This window comes from Diabrotica virgifera, chromosome 1 (assembly GCF_917563875.1).
Source record: "Diabrotica virgifera virgifera chromosome 1, PGI_DIABVI_V3a".
NCBI classification, from domain to species: domain Eukaryota; kingdom Metazoa; phylum Arthropoda; class Insecta; order Coleoptera; family Chrysomelidae; genus Diabrotica; species Diabrotica virgifera.
The window spans coordinates 173,863,972-173,887,993 of NC_065443.1; the positions used below are offsets into that span (position 1 = coordinate 173,863,972).

General features: G+C 31.1%; 1 protein-coding gene across 1 annotated transcript in view; it reads left to right on the forward strand.

The window, feature by feature from the left end:
* LOC114341582 (polygalacturonase) overlaps positions 1 to 24,022 on the forward strand; it is a 111,020-nt gene that overhangs the window by 83,147 nt on the left and 3,851 nt on the right. The gene's annotated exons all lie outside the window — the stretch shown is intronic.

Sequence of the window (24,022 nt, forward strand, 5' to 3'; positions counted from 1 at the left end):
CCACCTGGAGGGTTTAGCCATTTAATTTTTTATTACATATTATTATTGGTACATCAAAAATTAAAAGGACGGTGCCTGTAATAAAATCTAAAATATTAAAATTTTTTATAAGTTCAAATTTATTTATTAACATTTTTGATATAATTTTCATAAATAAATGACTTACTATTAACACTTTTTTAATTAATTCCAATAAATCCATTTTACAGCAATAATAATATATTAGTATTTTTGTTAAAATAAATATCAATCATATTATCATAAATAACACAGGTTTACAAAAAAAACTAAATTTCGGACAATTTGACGAAACCATATGACAAGGGGGTTTTTGGAGTGGCTGATCACAAATCCGGGGTCTGCTCACCTCTATCGCGTCAGGTAAAGGTCATTTCAAGGTCAAATCAAGATAAATTGATAGTCGCTCTGAAAAAGTATATTAGGGGGTTCTTGGGGTCGCTGAAGATGAATCCGGAGTCCGCTGACCTCTATCTCGTCTAGTTCAACGTCATTTTAAGGTCAAATCAACATAAATTGACACAATTGCTCTGAAAGTATAGGGAGTTTTGGGGTCGCTGATCATGAAAACTGCGGTCCGTTGAGCTCTACTACGTCATGTAAAGGTCATTTCAAGTTCAAATCAGGAGGAGTTAACAAAATTGATTTGACCTTGAAATGGCCTTTACCTGACGTGGTTGAGCTCAACGGGCCCCAGTTTTGTGATCAGGGACCCCAAAAACACCCTAATATACTTTTCACAGCGATTGTGTTGATTTATCTTGATTTGACCTCGAAATGACCTTCAGCTACACGTGATAGAGGTCAGCGGATCCGGGATTCGTTATAAGCGACCCCAAAACCCTCCTAATATACTTTTTCAGAGCGACTGTCGATTTATCTTGATTTGTCCTTGAAATAACCTTTACCTGACGTGATAGAGGTTAGCGAACCCCGGATTCGTAACCAGCGACCCCAAAAACCCCCCTAGTCATATGGTTTCGTCAAATAGTCCGAAATGTATTTTTTTGTAAACCTGTATAATTAAAAAAATATCAATATTTTAATTTAAATAGACAACTTTAAAACACAGACAACTGTATTCACAGTAAAAGTTTCAAAAGATCACACATTACGCTCAAAATAGGAGGTAAATCTAGCAGACGAGTCGTTGTGACTTCCAAAATATGACAACACCGCTGGAAGTGACAACGCGCCTTGAACTACCCTATATATGGAAGCTATAACGTATGCTGTACGCTTCGGTATATACGTACATATATACAAAATTTATTTTGGTAAATCCTTTCCCCTCAATAGGTAGACCCATTTTATAAGCCCCCCTTTTACCAAATACACAATTTTTAAAAAATAATTCCTAGTAGAAAAGGTGGAAGTCGGACAGTCTCTTCTGTATACCGGAAGTCACAACTTAACGTGCATCAATATATATATATATATATATATATATATATATATATATATATATATATATATATATATATATATATATATATATATATATATATATATTGATACATGTATCCATGTGACTTCCAAAGTAGATTCTCGTAATACGTTGTTACTTCATATATACCGTTATGACTTCCGATTTCGGAAGTCACAACGTTTTGCCTATATTTTTACGAATTTGGCTACTAGATGGTATCAGAAGGCTTATATTAAAAATTTCGCTGGAAGTCATATCGTATCTAACATACTCATAAGATCAGATTTTAGTTCGACGGTATATCACCAGCGCTAGTGTCGCTCCCGTGCTACTATACAGGTTATGTACACAACGCGTAGCGTCTTCCGTATACCACACCGCTCGGTGTGACTTCCGTTTTTTGGCAACCCTGTGTAACGGTTTCCAGACATTTATCTGTTGTAGATTCGCGGTCCTAATCGTACTTAGTGTTTTGTTTGCCTTTTGTTTTTAAACATGAATAATAGCAGATCTGCTTTACTTTTAAAGTTAGCCTTAAATGAAGGTACAATAAGTGATTATATATCTCTATAATTATATATTTTCTGTACTTATTTCAATCTATAATATTTACTTACCTATTTACTTATATAAATTCATTTTTCTCGTGTTTTTGTTTACTTCCTTTTTTACAATGAACTTCTAATTTAATCTACACTCACCGGCACGAAAAACGAGCACCCTAAAAAAATGGGTAATTTTTGATGTCTCGTATCTCCCAAACCTTTGGGCCGATTTAAGTAATGTTTTTAATATGTTATAGCCTTATTATTTAACAATATAGCTATGATAACATTGTTGATAGACAGGTAAGTTTTCATTGTATACCGGGTGTACCAATCAAACTGGGTTTTTTTCTCAATTTTCACAACACCCTGTGGAATATTCTAGCCTTTATAAAATATTTAAATTAAAGCCTAACTATAGCTCCAGGTTTTATTAACATTCTGTTTTTTTATTCATTCGTTTGCGTTGGATAATAAAAAAGTTAAGGACTTTAACAACTAGCCATGTTCTTTATCGATACAGGTGTTTCTAAATATAAGTGCGACAAATTTTAAGGGGTAATTTCTGCATGAAAAAATAATGATCGTTTGGCAAAATATTTTATATTTGCAAGCATTTGCGGACATAGCTTTATCAAGTAAACGATCATTATTTTTTCATGCAGAATTACCCCTTAAAGTTTGTCGCACTTATTTAGAAACACCATGTATTGATAAAGAACATGTTTAATTGTTAAAGTCCCTAACTTTTTTATTATCCAACATAAGCGAATGAATAACAAACAGAACATTAAGAAAACCTGGGGCTATAGTTGGGTTTTAATTTCAATATTGTATAAAGGCTAGAATATTCCACAGAGTGTTGTGAAAATTGAAAAAAAAAACCAGTTTGATTGGTACGCCCAGTATACAATGATAATTTACCTGTCTAGAAACAATATTATTACAGCGATATAGTTAAAGAATAAGGCTATAACATATTAAAGAAATACTTAAATCGGAGAATAGGTTTAGGAGATACGAGCCATCAAAAATGACCCATTTTTTTGGGGTGCCCCTTTTTCGTGCCGGTGAATGTATCTATTAAATAATCTAAATTATTTTTAAAAATCTTATTAAAAGCTTAAATACAAGAAATGTAGGTAAATGTACTCATTTAACGAAATTTCCGAAAATTGTGTATTTTTTTGACCCAAGTAGGCTGAAAAATCGATTTTATAGTTATTGTTATTTCGAAAGTAATAAAACGTGTAAAAATTACAAAAAAATTGAATGTAAAATTACAATTGAATGGAATTAAATACACGATAAAATGAGTCAAGAGCGATAAAAAGTTTAAAGTAATAAATTCTAGTAATAATATAAAATACAGTAAACTCTCTCCTAAGGGGGTAGGCGCAAAATCTCTGTCCAATGCTATTTAAATACATTTATTTTTTTCGAATCCTGAGAAAACTAATAAATATTTTTTAAAACATACACCCAGAATGAAAGATAACATTATTACGGGGGACCGAAAGTCCCTTAGAATAAAAAAAAGTTTCTTTTGAATGAAATATTCAAAATTAAAAATCACACTAACTTTTCTCTTTTTTTTATCATCCCATTATCTTTATTAAAATAAACATATATTAGGTATATAAGTTATTAAAATAAACATTATATAAGTTTTCAGGGACTTTCTGCCCTCGGTAATAATGTAAGCTTCCATTCTGCGTTTAAATTTTTCAAAAATACTTATTAGTTTTCTCAGAATTCGAAAAAAATTAATGCATTTAATTAGCACTGGACTAAGATTTTGCGCCTATCCCCAACGAGCACCTCCTCTATACGGACGGTATTTAAAACAAAATTCATTTGCCGATATACTGAGCCTGTACTCTTCCGGACAATCCCTTAAAATGATGTGTACCTAAATGAAAAAAAAAATACATAGATATTTTTTCCAAATATTTTAGAATACAAAACTACAATATTTATATTTTATTATTTCAAATTAACACAGAGATGACAACGAGTGATATTTGATAACTCTACCTTATCAGCAGTAGGTAATAAAAATCTGGTTCTAGTGTGGGATCCGTCATTAAAATATTTTGTGTGTCGGTCATTAAAAGAAATATGACACCATAACGCGTTGCTCTAATAATACTTTAACATTGATAGTTATTATGTTGTGACTAAAAATGTTAACGGAATGTCTGCTTGGCAAAAGAAAACATCGGCACAACATCAATTTTCTTCTTTGATATGTTACCTATGTGTATGCCAAATTTCATGTCAATCTTAAGTGGTTTTTTAAAATTTATGGGTTTTGCAATATTTTACCGTCAGCGAACGGACTAATAGAAGAGGATCCGATATAAGGCCGATCTCCATCGATCTATTTAATGGATAACAATAATTATTGGATATGTAATTTAGTATGTTAACAATTATAAAAAACAAGGGGTGCATGATCTAATTTTCTTCTGACTATAATCAATTAATAATTAATAAATGACTTTTATCTACTCTATGTCATATTATAATATATAAATTTTTAGTTTGTGAAAACTGTCATTATAGATAGCAGTGCTTTAAAGTAAGCATGAAGTAACAATGTATTTTAAGTGGGATTTACTTTTTCTCACTGTTTTTGACACACTTTCATATAATTAAATATTCTTTCTTAACTTTCGCGTTTCATGGTGATGACACCTTCTTTTTCTTCAAGTGCCATCTCCGCGAAGGAGGTCGGCAATCATCATAGCTATTCGGACCTTGGAGACGGCTGCTCTGAAAAGTTCGTTTGATGTACATCCGTACCATTCTCTCAGGTTGCGCAACCACGATATTCTGCGTCTCCCTATGCTTCTTTTTCCTTGAATCTTTCCCTGCATAATGAGTTGGAGCAAGTTGTATCTCTCTCCACGTGTAATATGTCCGAGATATTCCAATTTTCTGGTTTTAATTGTATTTAAGACTTCCATTTCTTTATTCACCTTTCTCAGAACCTCTTTGTTTGTGACGTGTTCTGTCCATGATATTTTTAGAATTCTTCTATATACCCACATCTCGAATGATTCCAGTTTTTTCATTGATGCCGCATTCAAGGTCCAAGCTTCCATTCCGTAAAACAGAGTCGAGAAAACGTAGCACCTAGCCAACCTTATTCTTAGCTCTAACCTTAGATCTCTTGTGCAGAGCACAAGAGAGGTGATGACATAATGAGCAATAAATTACAAAAAAAAAGTTTGACAGTTTTGTGGTTTGAAAGAAATTAGAATTTTTATATGTCACAGTTCTAAGAATTGTAGAATAGAAATGAATTCCAGTGACGAAGAGTTACAGTATTTTTATTTGTTTATCGTAGATAAAATATTGTATGAAATTGTGCGTGAAGTACTTTTTGCGAACTTACGCGATGTATAGCACTCACTCCGTTTCATAAATAACTATTTTCATATATTAAAAAAAAAATGTTTCGACCCGGGTAGATATTATTCCAGATTTTCAGATTTGGGCACAGAGTTGGATTGTTGGGGCATATATGGAGAGCAGGTAGCGCAACAACTATAAACTCAATTATACAATGGAGACCCGGAGTTAGAAGGAGACGCGGAGGAACTAGAATAAATGGTTACAGGAATTAAAGGAAGATTTATATAGGGCAGGAATTAGAGACCAGCAGAAAAACAAAAGAGGATAGAAAGAAATGGAGAAGCATAGTCAATAGTATCGAGTAGCAGATTGGGAAAAATCTGCTCGAAAAAGATGGATCTAGATAGCTTTTTAGCGGGTAATCCCCACCTGGAGGGTTTAGCCATTTAATTTTTTATTACATATTATTATTGGTACATCAAAAATTAAAAGGACGGTGCCTGTAATAAAATCTAAAATATTAAAATTTTCTATAAGTTCAAATTTATTTATTAACATTTTTGATATAATTTTCATAAATAAATGACTTACTATTAACACTTTTTTAATTAATTCCAATAAATCCATTTTACAGCAATAATAATATATTAGTATTTTTGTTAAAATAAATATCAATCATATTATCATAAATAACACAGGTTTACAAAAAAAAACTAAATTTCGGACAATTTGACGAAACCATATGACAAGGGGGTTTTTGGAGTGGCTGATCACAAATCCGGGGTCTGCTCACCTCTATCGCGTCAGATAAAGGTCATTTCAAGGTCAAATCAAGATAAATCGACAGTCGCTCTGAAAAAGTATATTAGGGGGTTCTTGGGGTCGCTGAAGATGAATCCGGAGTCTGCTGACCTCTATCTCGTCTAGTTCAACGTCATTTTAAGGTCAAATCAACATAAATTGACACAATTGCTCTGAAAGTATAGGGAGTTTTGGGGTCGCTGATCATGAAAACTGCGGTCCGTTGAGCTCTACTACGTCATGTAAAGGTCATTTCAAGTTCAAATCAGGAGGAGTTAACAAAATTGATTTGACCTTGAAATGGCCTTTACCTGACGTGGTTGAGCTCAACGGGCCCCAGTTTTGTGATCAGGGACCCCAAAAACACCCTAATATACTTTTTCACAGCGATTGTGTTGATTTATCTTGATTTGACCTCGAAATGACCTTCAGCTACACGTGATAGAGGTCAGCGGATCCGGGATTCGTTATAAGCGACCCCAAAACCCTCCTAATATACTTTTTCAGAGCGACTGTCGATTTATCTTGATTTGTCCTTGAAATAACCTTTACCTGACGTGATAGAGGTTAGCGAACCCCGGATTCGTAACCAGCGACCCCAAAAACCCCCCTAGTCATATGGTTTCGTCAAATAGTCCGAAATGTATTTTTTTGTAAACCTGTATAATCAAAAGAATATCAATATTTTAATTTAAATAGACAACTTTAAAACATAGACAACTGTATTCACAGTAAAAGTTTCAAAAGATCACACATTACGCTCAAAATAGGAGGTAAATCTAGCAGACGAGTCGTTGTGACTTCCAAAATATGACAACACCGCTGGAAGTGACAACGCGCCTTGAACTACCCTATATATGGAAGCCATAACGTATGCTGTACGCTTCGGTATATACGTATATATATACAAAATTTATTTTGGTAAATCCTTTCCCCTCAATAGGTAGACCCATTTTATAAGCCCCCCTTTTACCAAATACACAATTTTTAAAAAATAATTCCTAGTAGAAAAGGTGGAAGTCGGACAGCCTCTTCTGTATACCGGAAGTCACAACTTAACGTGCATCAATATATATATATATATATATATATATATATATATATATATATATATATATATATATATATATAAACAAATGAAATAGAGAATGCGGAAAAATCCCCTTACGAACAATTCACACATCCACTACTTCGGGCTGGGAAAATTGTTTGGAATAGAATCGAAGATCCAAACACCAGCTCTTAGAAATGTGTTTCGCCCTCTTCAATATATATATATATATATATATATATATATATATATATATAAACAAATGAAATAGAGAATGTGGAAAAATCCCCTTACGAATAATTCACACATCCACCATTTCGGGCTGGTTGGGCGTACCACATCCACATTTTCAGGTTGGGCGTAGATTTACGCTCCTGCTATGTCTAGGACTCGGATGTTGTTTTTTGATTGGAATGTGTCTAAAGATATTCAACCTCTCATCTTTACCGACGAGCCCAGGGAGGTTGAAGAGGGCGAAACACATTTCTAAGAACTGGTGTTTGGGTCTTTGATTCTATTCAAAAAAATTTTCCCAGCCCGAAATGGTGGATGTGTGAATTATTCGTAAGGGGATTTTTCCACATTCTCTATTTCATTTGTTTTGATTTCGTACGAGTGGTCGTTAAACCAGTACCTGTGGATCTTTTGATCACTGAGTGTGTTTCAAAGATCTACATCTTTTGTTTTTTCATATATATATATATATATATATACAGGGTGTCCCGGAAAATAGTGCGTTCCTTTAAGGTATGGAGAGAATACACAATTTGGAACAAAAAAGTCCTATACCATTTTTTTCTAGAGTTAAGCGTTTCCAAAAAAAAGTTAACATTGTTTTCCATATACCTGTATTTTAATGTTTGGAAATTTTAATAAACTGGCAACATCGAACGCACTACGGAATAATAACATAATAAAAACTCGTTTGTGATTGTGATTAACAGTATTTAAAATAATCCAACCTAATAGTAGGTAATACTTATGTATTTACGATTTGTTTACTAAAATTATTTTCTTTTGAAATGTATTGAAATACCTATTGCATAATTTTAAACGAATTACACATCTTTTAACATAAAAACACGTCTTTTAACTAAACTAGTATTATGTATTTAGTAAGGTTTAAATGGGTTGAATGCTGAGTACTGCTGAGGGCTTTAACTGAATTACATAGTTTTAATAGTTTACAGTGGAACTTAAATACACCAGATAATGTCTCAGTAATTTGTTTACTTGTGAACTGAAATAACTAAGTTGTACTTACTTGAAAATAATTATTATACCGAATAGATGTTTCAAGTAACCTTTCACAAACACCATTCATAGGTAATAACATAATAGGTAATACACTCACTATTCGAAAACATTTTCGCATTGACACTAAACACTAAACAGGATTCTTTAAAACTATCTGTTTACTATGTATCTTAGTATCTTCTATCTATTTACATGGGACTGTCTATGCTTAAATTTGCGTACCGCACATAGTTGTCAGATTTAAATTTACATACCAAAATACATTTTAATTTTTTGGTCAAACGGTTGCATTTAGAAAAAAATGTTATAAGAGTTTTTTGTTCTACATGGTGCCTTCTACCTATACCTTCAAGGAACGCACTATTTTCCGGGACACCCTGTATATGTATAAAACGTATATATATATGTATATATGTATATATATGTATAAAACGTCTTGCGACGTTGTCCGATGCCTAATTTCCATGACACTCTATCATCCCATTGGCCCTCTCTAAGATCTCTTGCGCTCATCGCCTTCGTTACTCCCTCTCTCCAAGATTTCTTGGGTCTTCCTCTCTTTCTGCGGTTTGGTGGTACCCATTGCATAATTATTTTAGGGAGTCTTGAGTTATCCATCCTCTGGACGTGTCCGTACCATATATCAGCTGTTTTCTTTCTATGTCTGTTGTTAGAGAGCCGTCAACCCCCATTAGCTGTCTTATCTCATCATTACGTATTCTATCTCTGCGTGACACTCCTATTGATCTTCTAAAAGCGTCCATTTCTACTGCCTCCAGTTTTCTTCTGTTGTTTTCGGTTATCCGCCAAGTTTCTGCTACGTACAATAGACTGCTTTTAATAAGAGATTCGTAGATATTGTGTTTTCTTCTTTTTCCTATTTCATGATTCCACAGTACGCTGTTTAGACAACCTATTGTTTTTCTGGATTGTGTTATTCTTCTCTTTATTTCTTCATCATCTTTCCCCGTTGTGTCAAAAACGATTCCTAGATATGTGTAATGGTCGCAGGGCATGATGATTTCATTATTTTCTAATGTGATGTTCGATAGTTCGGTACCTATTGGCAGGTAATTTGTTATATATATATATATATATATATATATATATATATATATATATATATATATATATATATATATATATATATATATAAAAACATAAGATGTAGATCTTTGAAACACACTCAGTGAACCAAAGATCCAAGGTTATTGGTTTAACGACCACTCGTACGAAATCAAATAGATGAAATAGAGAATGTGGAAAAATCCCCTTACGAACAATTCACACATCCACCATTTCGGGCTGGGAAAAATTTTTCGAATAGAATCAAAGATCCAAACACCAGTTCTTAGAAATGTGTTTCGCCCTCTTCAACCTCTCTGGGCTCGTCGGTAAAGACAAGAGGTTGAATATCTTTAGACACATTCTAATCAAAAAACAACATTCGAGACCTAGACATAGAAGGTGCGTAAGTCTACGGCAAATCCGACAATGACAGTCTCAAGTTTTAATTCCCTAATTACTTAAAGTAAGTAAAATATATGTTTAAAAACATAAGATGTAGATCTTTGAAACACACTCAGTGAACCAAAGATCCAAGGTTATTGGTTTAACGACCACTCGTACAAAATCAAATAGATGAAATAGAGAATGTGGAAAAATCCCCTTACGAACAATTCACACATCCACCATTTCGGGCTGGGAAAAATTTTTTCGAATAGAATCAAAGATCCAAACACCAGTTCTTAGAAATGTGTTTCGCCCTCTTCAACCTCTCTGGGCTCGTCGGTAAAGACAAGAGGTTGAATATCTTTAGACACATTCTAATCAAAAAACAACATTCGAGACCTAGACCATGTCTAATATTAATGTATTATCTAATATTAATGCTTTATTTTGGAAAAATATACTTTTTACGTTCTTTCTAAATCAGTAACCTTAAATAATAAAAAAATAAGGGTGTAAAATTAAATTTTGTCTTGTCAATTATGTTGAGAATTTGTGCACGTATTTGTTTTGGACTGAGCGGAAATCAATACATATTAACAAATAAAATACACAAAAATCAGTAACGAATTACAGTGAACTTTCCCTTGAAGGCACAGGAGTCGTTCCGCATAAAGTGTCCGTTTAAAAGGAGGTGTCTGTTGAAGAGAAAATATTATGTTAGCATAAAATTTTAAAAAATAACTGTATGTAGGTATGTCTGTATAGATAAATAGAAATATTAATTTAACATTACATAACACAGGTTGTGGATGAGACACAGTATTGTCATTGATTATAAATATTCCTCTAGATAGCTCACCTCTTGGTAACCGAAAGACGTATCAACAACTAGATGGCGCTACTCGAAAACCGTATCGAGATTTCTCATTCCCTCTCTGACTTGCGAGGAGGTAGGAGTAGTGTCAGGGCCGAACTTACCCTATAGGTGTATTATTTGTGACAAGTGTTGTGACAAGTTATAGCAAAATTTAAAAAAAGGACTCACATTTTAGATAAAATGGCCTCTGTAACGCATAAGTGTGTTTACGCGGGATATTTTGAAAGAAACGATGGAACAAATAATAATATATCTTTCTTTAAATTTCCCCTGAAAGACGTATAGTCCATTCTTTCACGGTTTTTGGTCTAAATTTTAAAGAACCGCTTGGATTGACATGAAATTTGGCATACGTATAGCTTACATGTCAAAGAGAAAAAGTGATATTGTGCCGATGTGTGCTTTTTCCCTGGGGGTGACTTTCACCCCCTCTTTTGGGTGAAAAAATATATGTCCAAAATAAGTCCGGAAATGGGTAAACTGACTAATTTTAAGTAACTTTTGTTCTATAGAGCTTTATTATTCTATTAGTTCTATTAGAGAATTATGACAGGTGATAAATAGCAGTCTGATTTTTGCATGAGAGTTTAATCTCTATTCGGAGAGTTTAAGTCTGTTCTGTCGGACAAAATAAATGTGCCGTTTTCGTGGTCTGACCGTTCCAAATTTTTAAGCTGTTCCACAATTAAAACTGCCCCTGTTCCAGTGTTCCCATATATCAAAGTTTGTCCGACTCGACATCCTTAAGCTATTAACAAATTTTCAGCTTGCTATTAATCAACTTTTTTTTCATACGCGGGATCCAGACCTATAAGTATTTTGTCGAAAAAAACGTTCTTAGCAAAAATATAGCCTATAAAAAGTAAAAAAAAAATGTTGTACGCGTTAGGTCTCTGGATCTCGTAGAACCAGAGTTATAGCCAATGAAAAATAGATTCATGTTCACCAAATTTCAAATAGAATATTTCGACGAGAAATATCCAAAAAATTAAGCACTTTTTGGGGAAAACCCATTATAACTTTTTTAAAGTGTTTAAAAAAGCTTTATTTTTGTTTTTACAAAAAGTTTCTAACATTAAATTTAAGCAAGTTACGCTCAAAATAAAGTTGGTCCCTTGTGTTTTTGCAAAAAAAAAAAAATCGGGAGGACCACCCCCTAATTAGCAACTTAAATGAAATTAATCGTCACCGCTCCAAAAATTATTTTACTTATGTTGTGTTTATATGATCTGTAAAGTAAAATTTTTAAAAATTAAAATTTTGAAAAATATGCTTTTTTCAAAATAACTTACAAAATTGTTAGAGATACCAAAAATCTCGAAAAACAAAAATAGTCTTGATTAAGATTTGGTGTTTCTAAATTTGCATACATTCGTGATCAGTGACTCGTTCAACCCCTTTTAACTACAGCCCTTTCAATAATAAGGACTTTGATCCGATGAAACTTACAGATCATATAAACAATATGTACACAAGTCAAGAAACTTCGAATGAAGTCGTAACGATTAAGTTCATTTAAGATGCTAATTAGGGGGTGATTTTCTCGATTTTTTTACCAAAACCAAAAGGGACTAACTTTATTTTGAGCGTAACTTGTTTAATTTTGATGCTAGAATTTTTTTTTTTTTTATAAAACAAAAATGAAGATTTTTAAACACTTTAAATAAGTTGTAATGAGTTTTCCCCGAAATGTGCTTCATTTTGGGTTATTTCACGTTAAAATATTCCATTTGGAATTTGACGAATATGAACCTATTTTTCATTAGCTATAACTCTGCTTCTACTAGGTGTAGAGACGTGATATATACACCACTTTTTAAAATTTTTTACAGGCTATATTTTTGCTAAGCATGTTTTTTCGACAAAATACTTACTATTTGAGTTATTTGCGAAAAACCGTCTAAAAGCGTGGTTATTTTGTTGAAAAAATGAACATAGTCACTGCCAAATAACTCGAAAAGTATTGACTTAGTGAAAAAACTCTATAGAACAAAAGTTACTTAAAATTAGCCAGTTTATCCATTTCCTGACTTTCTTTGGACGAATATTTTTTCACCCATAAGAGGGGGTGAAAACCACCCCCAGGGCAAAAGAACATATCGGCACAATATCACTTTTTTTCTTTGACTTGTTAGCTATGTGTATGCCAAATTTCACGTCATGTGTTAATGTTTGATGAAATTTCTTTGAAAAAACAATTGGAGTACAATAAATTAGATGACATTGTAGAAGGGTTTCAAGATTTAGGTGCTTTAGGAAGAACAGAACAAACAAACTTGCCAACACAGGTCTGGTTTTCATGATGCGCAGCTTGCTACATAAGGCTACGCGGCTTGCTACAGGTGGTCCAATACATAGCGACAACTTAAAAAACATTGTAGTTGAAGTTGTTTCAAAATTGGGTACAAAATATTGGGTATATACCAAAAGTGTTGTGTGATCAAGCATCTAATAATAGAGCTTTATTTAAGCTGTTAGGCGCATGTAAGGATCAGCCTGCAATAGAAAGAGGAAATCAGAGGATTTTCACTGTGTTCGATACACCCCACTTATTAAAAAGTCTAAGAAATAATTTTCTTCAAAAACTTGACGTTTTTTGCCGATTCTAAACAAATATCGTGGCAAAATATTGAATACACATACAACATCGATAGAACCAGTGTGAGAGCACGATGCATGGTGAAAATGACAAACGTTCATATAAACCCATAATAATTTTCAAAAAATGCGTGTAAAATTAGCAGCACAAATTTTTTCCAACTCAATTGCCCCAGCAATATCAACAGCAATGTCTGTAGGGCAGTTACACACCAAAACGGCTTCTCTTACTGCCGAATTTTTGAAAATTATAAATAATATTTTTGATGGTCTTAACAGCAAATATTGTAGTGATAGTAATCCAAACAGAAAGCCAATGTCAACTTTAAGCAAGTCAACTGAAAACTTAAAAGCAGGTTTAGAATATTTTAAAAAAATTAAAGTTTTTGAAAATCAAAAAGAGAGAAATAATATTCACTGTCTACACGGCTTTCAGTGGACCATTTTCTCAGTTTTATGTTTGTGGGAGGAACTTCAAAAATAATATAATGTGTTATATCTTTTAACATCTTTTCTGAACCAAAATCCTCTAGAAAATTTTTCTCTATTGTGCGCAATAGAGTTAGTCTAGTGCGTTCATAAAAAACATGTGTTTTTACTTAATAACAGGCGGTAGCTGGTTGGTCTTTAGTTTCATGCGTGGAAGAGAATGATGCTAGATCAAAAGTATGTGTTTTATCTCGTCAGGTATTAATGACGCACGGGTAAATAATCGTGGATTCAACTGAATGTTAAACTACACTATTAGCTTTAGTTTATATATACAGTAGATATTAACAAGTATTTTATAATATCAGGAAAACAATATCAGTATGTCTTAAAACATTGGAATCATATGGAAACTTTTTTATTCAGTTTAGGGAAAATGTATTATTGATAAAAACTTGCACGTCCTAAAACTCAAAATGAAAGAATCAGATGTCAAATATTATGAGTCGTATACCAAGTTTGTTAAAAAATATTAATTCTTCTCAAGAGTAATATACCTTCATTTTTAAAGTACTTTCATATAAACATGAACGTGGTTTTTAATTGTTCTCGACTTTTAATAATAAAATGTTTCGATATTGTCAATAATGAAAGTACTTCTTGAGAACAAGAAATAATAAATATCTTTTTTTCCTAAAATTTTAATTTTGCTATCTTAGTTTGAAAAGAATTAACATTCAAATATACTTATTTACTTTGTTTTGAAATATGATCTAATTAGTGATGTTTTAAACTTTCTAATCCTGTCCGTTTATCAGCTTTTACCTATTGTTCCTAGGCAGATGGCCCTCAACTATTTATATGTTGGAAATTCCCTGTCATTTTATCAGTATATATGTATACCAAATTTCATGCCAATCCAATGGATTCTTTAAAATTCGGAGGTTTTGCAATATTTTACCTGGGGTGAATGGGTTAGATCTGGAAAGAAATTCTGTATATCAACTTCAAATAGTTTATTTCGCATTAGTTCTGAAAATATCATTCTTTTACAAATTGCAAAAAATAATTTACATGTGAATTATCACAGCCAATTTTATTATGTATTTTCTATTTTGTTGTTTTTTTGTAGTGTATTAATAATTAAATAATTTTTAAGAAACCTCTTCACTATTTTTATTAATCAATTTTTAGCGTTTTATCTGAAGTAAAATCGGAATTCCAAAATAGAGATTACAATCGCGTTAAAATTATTTGTTAAAATGCTGAATACTACCCTTATATCGTTGTCTATTACGCCAGCCAAGCGACTCAAATTTATTTTTCAATCTTGGCAAAAATTTCAATAAATGTCGCCACCGTCCAGCCAGTTAGTACTTAGACTTGAGGGGCAAAGAGGTGTAAGTGGGCGGAGTTTAACACTGAATTCGGTTTTACCTAAAGGTGAGGTATCTATGTACTTATTTAATCAATGGTATTGTCTAGGAACAAATTAACTTTTAGATTTAGCCAGTTTGTCATGGTTTTCCTAGTCATCCACGACTTATAATTATTGTTGTAGGTACCATTCGATAGGTAATTGTTCTGCGTGTGAACTCTTGGACCACCGAGGGTTTTTAGTTTTCTCGGTTACCAGTGGCCTTTCTTTGTCTCCCATCATATTGGTGCAAAATATAATTCTGATCCTACCTTTAGAAGCCACATCCCCAGGGCACCTTTCTCCTTTCAGGGTATAAGTTTTCTTGGGTAATGTTCTATGTGCTGTATGCTTCATGTACTTTCATTAAAGTGAGCAATTTTTGCTTCCAGTTAGAAACCACTGATAAATCCAGATTTGAAGGAAATATTGTGTTTCTAACAATATTTTTGTCGAGTCATCCACCAGAAGCTTTCATATCAACACTTGGTTCCCTTGCAACTTATAATGGCTTTTCTTGAATTATTTTACCAGAAACAGGAATATTTTGAGACTGCACTTTACAAAACCAATCGAAAATAATTATGTCTAAATGCAGCACCCTCGGTTTTCAAAAATTTTCTTTTCGCTTCCAGATTTCCACTATTATGTTTCAAAATTTCACTGGCTTGAGGTTTTCCTATTCCAAATATTTCTGCTAACGGTCTAACACATAACTTATGCGTCTCCTCATAATTAACCACATCGACTTTTTCTTTCAAACATAAAAACTTCCTTTTGGTGGAAGCCTTTTATAATTCACATTGCAAAACGTTCAAAACTAAAATTATTATTACTTGTAAAAGTTAATCCGAAGATAATTTTTTTATGAAAACAGTCATAACAAGCCGAAAATGCGAGCATTATCATAACGAAAACTTTGTTTATTTATGTATTTAAATTCATATGGAAAATTTCTATTATGAAAAGTTGTTTAGCATTAAAAGATATGTTTTAATATACAGTAGAGCGTCGATAATCCGAACTAATTGGTACAGGAGTAGTTCGGATTATCAAATTGTTCGGATTATCGAACATATGTTCAAAATACATACAAAGCTCATAAAGTTAGTACATATTATGTACCCACATACGTTTTTGTTACAACGAATAAAACACCTGCATAATAAACAAATATATTGTATGTATTTCTGCATAAACAAAACAAAAATCCGCGGTCATATTTTGCCCATATTGTCATATTAAATCCAAAAATTCGGTCCGTGATCATATTTCTTAATTTTATAATTTTTTTTTGCGTTCGGATTAGCCAACGTTCGGATTACCAGGGTTCGGATTATCGAAGCTCTAATGTACAATTATATCCTAATTTAAATATTGTGAACTATAAAGGTACTCTACTCTCGAGAGAAATTCATATTGTTTGACATACCTCGAATAAAATTGATAAAATTTGATATATGATGATTGCATCTTAGATTTTAGGCCATGAAGATATTTTTATGAAGAATAACTTTTCTTCGTAAAATTAATAATAAAAGCTTTTTATAAAAACAACTTTTTATAATAACATTTTTCAATATTGTGAAAAATAAAGGTACTTTAATCTTGACCGAACTTCATATTTTGGACATACCTCGTATAATATAGATTTGATATACATAAATATATTGTTCGTCCGCTATAACTTTTCCCATGCGTCACGATTCATTTTCAAACAAATTAAGTCAAAACATAAAGTGAAACGTACGCCGCTGTGTGTAGTATATAGTATACAGTATACAAAATGTATATACACATCGAAGTTCGTTTTACTTTATGTTTTGACTTAATTTGTTTAAAAATGAATCGTGACGCATGAGAAAAGTTATAGCGGACGAACTATAAAGTGCGTTCGCGGGTGCCTGTCGGCGACTAGTCGGCGACAAATTAGCAGCAAAACGCATGCGCACTTTAAAATGATATAAATAATATCGTTAATAGATAAATATACAAGGTATATTTACTTATTATAATTTAATAATTTGTTATTAATATTAATTAAAAGTAAATATACATTGTTTATTTATCTATTAACGATATTATTTATATTTAATGAGGTTAGAAATTGTCGGCGACAATTTGTCAACTGTACCCGCGAACGCACCTAATATACTACGTAATAGTATAGTATAATATGTATTATAATTATATCATTGAGTATTAGACAGCTCAAATAAAACAAGCGTCTCGGGCAGGCTGTGAATATTACGACTACAGGCGTTTATAATAGCCGAATGTGATGTTGAGTATTTATTTATATAAATATTTGCCAGAAAATTAATATTTAAACTATTTTATTGAAAAAATAAATAAACAAAGTTTTCGTTGAAAATAGTGAACTGTATTTTAACATTACATTAACATAAATAAATAAAATTTATTTATTTGGCATTTCAATTTTATGTGGACGTTTAGTTGTGTCAAACGAAAACAAGTTGAGTTGACGTTTTTATGTCGGAAGAATATGAATATTTAAAGAAGGCTTGTGACGTCACAATGGCTATTTTGAGGTCGGATATCTCGAAGATGGTTAGAGTAGCGAAATGCCGTTTTCAGATTTGGATTCAGAAGACAAAACTACATAGGAATTCATTGCTAGGTGGCCTCTAAATATTGCAGGAGCGGCAACGCAATAACACACAAACTTTGCGAATTTATAAACGAATAGTTTTCGTTGAAAATATAACGACGTCTATTTAATACGCTTAATCAGACATTTCGGTTAAAATTCTTACTCCAGTCAAATCACAATTTAATAAGTTCCTGGTAATATTGCATTTCTTTCATCCACCAACACACATTAAATTTTTATTGCTTAGAGTGCTAATAACGTGAACAGTTATTAGTATATCAAATATCACGTCGTGGACATATATATTGATTTTAAAGATTAAATTGTAGTTTAAAATATTTGGAAGAAATGTTTTAATTTTTTTCATTTACTGTCTACATTTAAAATACACCCTCATTTACTGTCCACGTCTTTGCACCGTAGTGATGTAATAATGTATATGTAATGCGTTTAGTTCCCGGTAAAACATTGCGAATTGCGAACTCGCGCGGGAAGAACAGAATAACAATGTTGCCAATTTTACTTGGCCCGGATTTGTCAATTGAAATACCTATACAAATTCGTTAAAATCAGCGCCCCAAGCGGTCATTTCAAACATTACAAAATGACTATTGATACATATACAGGCCACAGTAAAATTTGAAATAACTATACTCAGACAGGCTAGATCAACCTTGCTGTGCATTAGTCAGATCCAGTAGCACGGCAGATTTAAACCGACCGAATTTGGTGGACTGATCTCCTATTCCAAATATTTCTGCTAACGGTCTAACACATAACTTATGCGTCTCCTCATAATTAACCACATCGACTTTTTCTTTCAAACATAAAAACTTCCTTTTGGTGGAAGCCTTTTATAATTCACATTGCAAAACGTTCAAAACTAAAATTATTATTACTTGTAAAAGTTAATCCGAAGATAATTTTTTTATGAAAACAGTCATAACAAGCCGAAAATGCGAGCATTATCATAACGAAAACTTTGTTTATTTATGTATTTAAATTCATATGGAAAATTTCTATTATGAAAAGTTGTTTAGCATTAAAAGATATGTTTTAATATACAGTAGAGCGTCGATAATCCGAACTAATTGGTACAGGAGTAGTTCGGATTATCAAATTGTTCGGATTATCGAACATATGTTCAAAATACATACAAAGCTCATAAAGTTAGTACATATTATGTACCCACATACGTTTTTGTTACAACGAATAAAACACCTGCATAATAAACAAATATATTGTATGTATTTCTGCATAAACAAAACAAAAATCCGCGGTCATATTTTGCCCATATTGTCATATTAAATCCAAAAATTCGGTCCGTGATCATATTTCTTAATTTTATAATTTTTTTTTGCGTTCGGATTAGCCAACGTTCGGATTACCAGGGTTCGGATTATCGAAGCTCTAATGTACAATTATATCCTAATTTAAATATTGTGAACTATAAAGGTACTCTACTCTCGAGAGAAATTCATATTGTTTGACATACCTCGAATAAAATTGATAAAATTTGATATATGATGATTGCATCTTAGATTTTAGGCCATGAAGATATTTTTATGAAGAATAACTTTTCTTCGTAAAATTAATAATAAAAGCTTTTTATAAAAACAACTTTTTATAATAACATTTTTCAATATTGTGAAAAATAAAGGTACTTTAATCTTGACCGAACTTCATATTTTGGACATACCTCGTATAATATAGATTTGATATACATAAATATATTGTTCGTCCGCTATAACTTTTCCCATGCGTCACGATTCATTTTCAAACAAATTAAGTCAAAACATAAAGTGAAACGTACGCCGCTGTGTGTAGTATATAGTATACAGTATACAAAATGTATATACACATCGAAGTTCGTTTTACTTTATGTTTTGACTTAATTTGTTTAAAAATGAATCGTGACGCATGAGAAAAGTTATAGCGGACGAACTATAAAGTGCGTTCGCGGGTGCCTGTCGGCGACTAGTCGGCGACAAATTAGCAGCAAAACGCATGCGCACTTTAAAATGATATAAATAATATCGTTAATAGATAAATATACAAGGTATATTTACTTATTATAATTTAATAATTTGTTATTAATATTAATTAAAAGTAAATATACATTGTTTATTTATCTATTAACGATATTATTTATATTTAATGAGGTTAGAAATTGTCGGCGACAATTTGTCAACTGTACCCGCGAACGCACCTAATATACTACGTAATAGTATAGTATAATATGTATTATAATTATATCATTGAGTATTAGACAGCTCAAATAAAACAAGCGTCTCGGGCAGGCTGTGAATATTACGACTACAGGCGTTTATAATAGCCGAATGTGATGTTGAGTATTTATTTATATAAATATTTGCCAGAAAATTAATATTTAAACTATTTTATTGAAAAAATAAATAAACAAAGTTTTCGTTGAAAATAGTGAACTGTATTTTAACATTACATTAACATAAATAAATAAAATTTATTTATTTGGCATTTCAATTTTATGTGGACGTTTAGTTGTGTCAAACGAAAACAAGTTGAGTTGACGTTTTTATGTCGGAAGAATATGAATATTTAAAGAAGGCTTGTGACGTCACAATGGCTATTTTGAGGTCGGATATCTCGAAGATGGTTAGAGTAGCGAAATGCCGTTTTCAGATTTGGATTCAGAAGACAAAACTACATAGGAATTCATTGCTAGGTGGCCTCTAAATATTGCAGGAGCGGCAACGCAATAACACACAAACTTTGCGAATTTATAAACGAATAGTTTTCGTTGAAAATATAACGACGTCTATTTAATACGCTTAATCAGACATTTCGGTTAAAATTCTTACTCCAGTCAAATCACAATTTAATAAGTTCCTGGTAATATTGCATTTCTTTCATCCACCAACACACATTAAATTTTTATTGCTTAGAGTGCTAATAACGTGAACAGTTATTAGTATATCAAATATCACGTCGTGGACATATATATTGATTTTAAAGATTAAATTGTAGTTTAAAATATTTGGAAGAAATGTTTTAATTTTTTTCATTTACTGTCTACATTTAAAATACACCCTCATTTACTGTCCACGTCTTTGCACCGTAGTGATGTAATAATGTATATGTAATGCGTTTAGTTCCCGGTAAAACATTGCGAATTGCGAACTCGCGCGGGAAGAACAGAATAACAATGTTGCCAATTTTACTTGGCCCGGATTTGTCAATTGAAATACCTATACAAATTCGTTAAAATCAGCGCCCCAAGCGGTCATTTCAAACATTACAAAATGACTATTGATACATATACAGGCCACAGTAAAATTTGAAATAACTATACTCAGACAGGCTAGATCAACCTTGCTGTGCATTAGTCAGATCCAGTAGCACGGCAGATTTAAACCGACCGAATTTGGTGGACTGATCTTTACTAACAAGCCAATTATAGACCAAAACAATTACAGGCCACTTATATGGCCTGGGATTGCGGCACTGGCCTGGGTTTGTGCATTCAGTTTACTATTTCTGGCCTGGCTTTGTACTAAAGATGTATCTATATATATATATATATATATATATATATATATATATATATATATATATATATATATATATATATACAGTATGTCCCTGTAAGTTGTATCCATATGGAAAACTTTTTTATTATTAATTTTACGAAAAAAAGTTATTCTTTATAAAAAGCTCTGCATGGTCCAAAACCTAAGATTTAACCATCAAATATAAAAATTTTTGAATATTATACGAGGTATGTCAAAAAGTTTGAATTTCACTCAAGAGTAAAGTAGCTTTATTTTTCACAATATTGAAAATTGCTATTATGAAAAGTTGTTTGGAATTAAAAACTGTATTCTAGTATGCAATTACATCCTTCTAATTGAAAAAAATTTTTTTTTGAAAAATTATGGATAACTGACATTAGTTACAGTTATTTTAATTCAGATAACTCTTTTATTATTAATTTTACGAAAAAAAGTGATTCTTAATAAAAAGTTATGCATGGTCTAAAATCTAAAATACAACCATCTTGTGTCAAATTTTATGAATTTTATACGAGGTATGTCAAAAAATATGAATTTCGCTCAAGAGTAAAATATGTTTATTTTTCACAATATCGAAAATTGTTATTATGAAAAGTTATTTAGAATTAAAAAATATGTTTCAGTATGTAATTACATCCTTCTAATTGAAATATTATGAACTATAAAGGTACTTTACTTTTGATCTAAATTTCTTTTTTGACATACCTCGTATAAAATTGATAAAATTTGATATAAGATGGTTGTATTTTAAGTTTTCGACCATCCAGAATTTTTTATTAAGAATCACTTTTTTTCGTAAAATTAATAATAAAAGAGTTATCAGAATTGAAATAACTGAAAAAATAATGAGACCCATAATTTTTCAAAAAAAAAAAATTTTTTATTTAGAAGGATGTAATTGCATATTAGAATATAGTTTTTAATTCCACACAACTTTTCATAATAGCAATTTCCAATATTACGAAAAATAAAGCTACTTTACTCTTGAGTGAAATTCAAACTTTTTGACATACCTCGTATAATATTCAAAAAATTTGATATTTGATGTTTAAATCTTAGGTTTTGGACCAAGCAGAGCTTTTTATAAACAATAACTTTTTTCGTAAAATTAAAAATAAAAAAGTTTTCCATATGGATACAACTTACAGGGACATACTGTATATATATATATATATATATATATATATATATATATATATATATATTTTATTTTAATATAATAATAATCAACCATCATTTTATCTAATGAACCTAATTTAACAAAAAGAAAGTTTCTAGAAATGACATACATTGCTCAAACTCCATCATGTATAAACAATAAAACCGATATACAGCATCTTAGTGTTATTTATTCTAATTTATTATCTAAAGACAAACCACCTAGAAACTAACAAATTTTAACATCCTTGTCTCCCTTGAATTTAAATTTACCATCTACTATTAATATTTTATTAATATATTTAATTATTTACTATACTCAATAAATAACATCAACGGGCAAAGAAAACAATTTTATTATTAGCATCATTAAATCAATATTTAAATTAAATTATAAAAGACTTAAAAAACTAATCTAAATGACTTGATTCCAATATCATAGTACTTATTCAAACCTCACTATCATTTTACTCAATACTTATTAAGAACAAGACCATGGCCTCTGTCTTATAGGACATATGTCATCAAAAATTAATTTAATATTTCTAACATGTTATTCGTGTTATGATCCGATCTATCATAATATCTATTCTGTGATATTTTTGTTTTTTAAAATATTTATAATTTAAAAAACAATTGTAAGATCTATCCATCAATGTAAAAAAATTTTTTGAAAACATCATAATTTAGAACTTTATAAGATTTTTGACAAAAAAATTTACTTTTTTAACACCTTTTGTGAACAACCACAACTTACTGTAAGTACTATAAATTTTGTAAGGTCCTGTAACATAAAATTACCATCATATATTTTATATTGCAGTTTACCCTGACGATGGGAACAATTTATTAAAGTTTCCGAAAGCTTGGACAAGTAAAAAGTGTTTTCTTTCACCTAGAACTTGCTGAATTCCCCAATAATAAACCTTGTTTTATATATATATATATATATATATATATATATATATATATATATATATATATATATATATATATATATATATATATATATAGTTTGTTATTTCCTGACCGTGAATTTTTAAGAAGAATTTTATCAGATATCGCAAATTCACATCATCCTTAAAAAATATTTTTCTTGTCTCTTATTAATGAATGGTAATCTGATTTTTTTATGTGTAATTCGATCTCTTGTATACATAATTTTTAATTTATGACCTGAAACCGTTTTGAAGTGTCTACATATGGTGCGAGACAGGCCAAATTTTTTCATTCTCACTTAAAACATCGAGAGTGGAGCATGCATTTTATGAATGTTAAAATATAACGTGTATGTGAAAATATAATATTAAAAGTGTAATGTTTTAATCATTAAAGTTTAAAGTGCTTATTGAAAATGGCAATGTAGCCGAAACGTTTAAGCAAAAATAAAGTGTTTTATTTTATCAGACCGATAGACCCAGGAATAAAATTCTTCTTATATATATATATATATATATATATA